This window comes from Solanum pennellii, chromosome 7 (genome assembly GCF_001406875.1).
Source record: "Solanum pennellii chromosome 7, SPENNV200".
NCBI classification, from domain to species: Eukaryota; Viridiplantae; Streptophyta; class Magnoliopsida; order Solanales; family Solanaceae; genus Solanum; species Solanum pennellii.
In genome coordinates this window covers 72,243,433-72,249,432 of record NC_028643.1, presented here as the reverse complement: position 1 = coordinate 72,249,432, position 6,000 = coordinate 72,243,433, and positions in this window count along the sequence as shown.

The window sequence follows — 6,000 nt, the reverse complement described above, 5'->3', positions numbered from 1 at the left end:
CTGACATTCCTATAAAAATAATACGAGTCAATTTCAGATAAGCATATGCTAAATCAATAGCCCCCACACTGTCAACTTATATTATATCTCAACTATTTTATGCTATTTTTTTATCGCAAATATTTAATATTTAATAGTATGCGTGATGTGGTAGAGTCGATGAGATTTTTATTAGAAATTTTAATTTTAGACCTTAGAATTATTGTCAAAGAAGTTTTTTACTAAATGGGGTCATACACGAATTTGCAATAGTCACAAACATCAAATGAAACCAAAAAATTTTACTTCCATGAGCAGTCACAACATCCTTATGTATACATTATAATAAAATTAAAAGTAAAGTATTGTTTTAATATTATTTTCTTTGTATCAAAACAAATATTGTTTTACCAAAGTAATAATCACTTTAAAAATTGAAGACAATGACTAGTAACTATTTTCAACTATGTTTTTATACTAAAGATTCTTTTTTCTTAATAGTGCTCAACTCTCAAATTAACATCTGATAAATAGCTTCAATTTAGTAAATGATATCCTTACATTTAAATGGACTAAAAAGAGTTATTATTTATTTATTTTTATTTGACATAAAATTTATAAAAAAAATATTTTCTGAATTTTATATTTAAAAAATATATAAAATATATCAATATATCATTTAATCTTATGATTTTATAGACTATTCATATGTAGAAAGTTAAAATTAAAAAATTTAAAAAAAAATTGTAATTAAAACAAACAAAAAAAATAATCAACAATATTTATTTTAAAACAGAGAAAGTACGATACAATCGGTAACAACCATCGAAACAAGGTGCAGTTTCCTTCCGGATCAGTCACTCTATTAATTAAATTTCTCTCTGCCGTATAACATAAGTTGACGCTGTTTTATTTTATTAAAAATATATATAATGACATATTTGCCACTGCAAAGCACCTTTTCTTGATATTTTTAATTTTTTTTTGTCTGTTACATTATCTTTTGCATATTTTCAGTTTTGAGCATGATCAAAGCTTTTGCTTTTTCTCTCTTGTTTGTGGAAAAGAACAATTTATGTTTTCAAGATCAACAACAATGCAATATTTCTCTGTGAAAAAATAAGTAAAAATAGTAGTAATGTTTAAAAAAGTATACATAAAAAGGAATTTTAATTATATATACTAGATTAATTAATTATCTGTTTTTGTTAGAAGCGTTCTAAAATATTTTTTTTTTTTAAGAAAAAATTATACCTTTCTGAATTTTTCATTTTAGATTTAGAAAAAAGAGTAAAAATTGAAAAATTCAATTTTATTTTTTTCATGCTTTGTTTGTCATTTTTATAAAATATTCTATAAAAAAAGATTTTTAAATGACAAAAAATAATCTAATAGAAGTAAAAAGAAACAAATTTTATATTTCTCCTTAATTATGTACTCCTCATCCTACAAGATCAGAATACTTTTAAAATAGTATTTTTTTTCTTACATTATTAAATAAAATAAAAACTAATAAATTCACTTATTTTATATATGCAAGTTTTGGAGCAAAGGATAATAACATCTTGTTGAAGTATGTATCATTTTTATTGTGTAACCATCTCTTCAATATAAAGGTACTAAAAGTTTAATGATTTCAACTTTTTTTTGGTAAAATGATTTCAACTTGATTAGTTCAAAAAATTATTTGAAATATTTATCACTTTCTTTTGCTTTTTTGATTTACTTTCTCAGTAGTCAGTACACATTGATGCTTTTTTGTATTTAGACTTCCAAGTATAAGCTTTAAAGTGGAAATTCAATTTGTATTACCTTCCGACATCCCATGCATGTTGTTCAAGTTTTGAATATGCAATATGTCAACTTTGTACCTAAAGTTTTACCAAAGCATAAACTAATATTTATATTCTCTAATTTTAAATATACACTAATAAACAATTATAGTTGTAAAGCTACAGAGACATTATTCGTTATATTTAAAAGATATATATTTAAAGTTGAACATCTTTAACAACTCAAAATAAGTAGTTCTGCGTTAGAACCCTATAGCACAATGCATTTTTTGTTTTATTTTGACCGTAGTCAGCAGATCACTTTGTACGCATACCATCATTTATTCTTGAACAAATAGACACATGCGTTCTATGTGGCAGATACAAATCATTTCGAATGTATCTTAGGAGAATTTTCATGTAGATCTAATGCATGTGTGTCTATTTGACGTTCAATTTTAAACAAGTTCAAAATACATACTTGTGTACGCTAAAAATTGGAGCAAGAACATATATATATATCAATTCTATCATGAGGTCAAGTTAAAGAATACGTTTATATATTACGTCTACTACTAATTTCTTCATTTTACTTTACTTAACTATAGCTGACTTTACACCATTCTTAAGAAAACTTTTAGTACGTGTATTTTTTCTAAAATAACCTCATTAATAATGATGCAAGTGAAGTCTAAATTTGACTATTACTCAGTTATTTAATTTTTTTTTTAAAAAAAAAATGTGATATGATATAGCCAGGAGACAACTTGAATGTTGAATTCTACAACATTCGAAGATTATTAAACTTCTTATTATCATTAAGACGATTTCAATAATGTTTGTTATGCATGTGTTTTCAATTAATGTAATCAAATATGTCATTTCACTTTCTTTCGAGAAACATGTGTTGCATATACTTTGACTCATAAAATATAATGTTTGTTATAATTAATTAATTAGATTCAAGTAGTTGTTGGTCCATTTTAGAAGATATTAATGCTTTTATGAAAATGCAGATGAGACATGTTTAAACATAATTTATTTTTTTTAAAATTTTATTTAGTGGAAATATAAAAACTTGCTTGTTTAAGAATTTCATATATTTATAATTAATTAATACCCGTACTTATATAGTTTTTTAGTTCGTAAACATCACTTAATTATCTAAATAAGGAATATAAAAAAATATTTACTTGAACTACATATAAAAAATTTAAAATATGAACTTTCGTCACGGGAAATTTGAGAGGTTAAATATGGGTCCTTTGTTGGGTTCGAAATATACATAACTCCCCGCACTATGATGTGCTAATAACTTTCAGAAAGTTATGGACTATAGTCAAAATTATTACTACGTTTCATATTATTTGATTTATGTTAATTTTATATATTTTAAATTTTTTAATTAGAATAAATTTTATCAAATTAATCTTATTAAATAATACATTGAAATTTTATATTTGATCACTATTATTTTATATGTATTTTTGTATATTTATATATATATATATATATAAATTATACATAAAACATGTATTTTAAATATAAATAGTATTATTTTTTTATATTTGATTAGCAAATGTAGTTACTTTTATCCAACAGATTAATGTAACTTGGCCTAATATAAAACACAAAGCTACTTTGGTGTTTTCTCCATTTTCTTTTAGTTGTAGTGATTTTTTCTAGAATCAAATCATAAGAATTTTGATTAAATTTTATGATGTATTATTTTTTTTATCATATTTATATAAAAAGAAAAATTAAAATTTTGATTAAGCTACCTTTTACCACATGGATCAATTAAGTACCAGTAGAAGTAGATTTTATTATTGTAACCTCTATTTGTTACGTATATTCTTTCTATCTAATAATATTTGTCCACTATTGATTTTATACATTTTTAAGAAATTATAAATAAAAGATTAATTTTACTATATTACTCTTTGAATATGAGTCTCGAGCCTACAGGGTAAAAAACATTGACAAAAATTCAAAAAGGATAAACAAAAAAACTTTTAAACCAAAACGGTAAAATCGTTGGTGATATAGCTATTTAGGTGGTGCCGTTAAGGTAAATCGCTACATTAGCAGCGATTTGTAAAATTTATTTTTTAAATTTTTTTAACAAATCGTCGCTGCCAAGGCAGGTATTTTGTAAATGATTTTTTTAAAATTATAAATCGCTGCCTATGCAGCGATTTTACTTTTAAAAAAATTATTTTATTTTTTGAAGTAAATCGCTGCACAAGCAGTGATTTACAATTTTTTTAAAAAATCATTTTACAAATCGCTGACAAGGCAGCGATTGTTAAAAAAAAATTAATTTTTTTTTTTACAAATCGCTGCACTGCAGCGATTTTCCTTAACGCCACTCACCTAAATCGCTACATTACCAGTGATTTTACAGTTTTGATTTTAAAAAAATTTCATATCACCCTTTTGAAATTTTTATCAATATTTTTTACCTATTAGGCTTGGCACTCCTTTGAATATAATCAATATAATATCTTGAAAGATATAATAAAAAATAATTATAACTAACGATGAGATAAATTAAAACTAAACATAAAATTATTCATTAATTTCATAAAATATACAAATATTATTAGACATCTCAAAATAATATTCGAAAAGCAACTATTATTGTAGCATGAATCATGGCCATATAATGCTATTAATCTTGGACCAAAGCCATTATGGCTTTTCTCATTGCAAAATATTTGCCATTTAAGTGTGTGATCCCATCACTATACATGACCTTACTCAAGAAAGTACGATGACAATCAGTATCACCCTTAAATTAATTTTGCAATATTAAGTCGAATTTAATTAAAATTTTAATATGAATTTTCAATATGAAGTAATAGTATAATAAAAAAAAGACTTTATATTCATGTTTTATATGGTTAGATATCAATTTACATCTCTAAGCTACGTGGCACTTTCTTGATTTTTTTTCGATTTATTTATTATAATAAAGTTTGTCGGTTGGCTTCAATATATATAATTCGTCCACCCTAATAATATTCTCAGTCAGTCCTAGTCACTTGCTTCATGCATGAGCATCTTGATTCTTCACCTTCACTATATATATATATATTAATTATTTGATACTTATATTAAAATAGAGAGAATTTAAATACGAGCGAATATATTGAATAAATTGTACGTGGACTTGTTCGCTAACTAGTACATTGTAACACTAATAAATAATGTGCGAGTTTAGGTAATTGTATTGCCATATATATTATTGCGTTCTTCTTTTATATATGTATAGACTAATGAATTTGAAGATTCTTTTAGTATCAATTATTTATTTATTCGATGCATATAAAATTCTTTTCATAGAGTTTTCATTTGAAAAACAAAGATTGTGACGGAGATTGTAATGGATATGGATTATCTTGAAATTTTAAAAAATAGATATTTTAATTTTATTAATATTTCTTTTTTACTAATACTCATACTATAAAATGTTTTTATACTTGAATTAAACCGCAATGGGTTGGCTATTCTGCACCCAATTTGTTTTTTTGTAAGGAGGCGTTTGTTAAAAAAGTAACCTTATCCTGTTAAAACAGCAGCCAAACAGGACTCACGTGAATAACTTTTGCACTTCGTTTTTACGTTTTCTTTATTGGATGGGGAGGGGTAGCTTTTTTCTGATATCTGATATACGGATTGAAGCTCGATTAATTTTGATTCGTATTGAAAAATTTTATATTATAAAATAAAATACTCTCTGACAAAGACGGCTTCATATTCGAGGAGTCTTCAATGAAACATCCACTAATATGATCGATGATCTTCTCAGTTCATAATTTTATTTTTTAAATTTCATTTACCTATTAAAAGAGATTTTTATGTTTACACATAAAACTATCTTAAATGACTATCTTCTTCTATTTAAATTATAAAATCATAAAAGCCTTCATTTCATTATAACATGTTATTTGATTTTTGATTAGGGTTATATTGATATTAATAATACAAAAATTAGTTATAAAGAAATCGATAAGAATTATGCAAGCATGAGTTATTCTCTCTTTATTTTGCATAAAATCATTCATAAATTTCCTTATGACTTATATATATATATATATTAATTATGCTAAAGAAAAGTCTGAATCAAATAGTATTATAATAGCAATGTTATGTTTTAGATGTAAAAGAGAAAAATCCAAGCAAACATTATGCAGTTATGTAAGTTATGCTAAATTTATGAGGAGATTATCTTTTTTCCAATTTG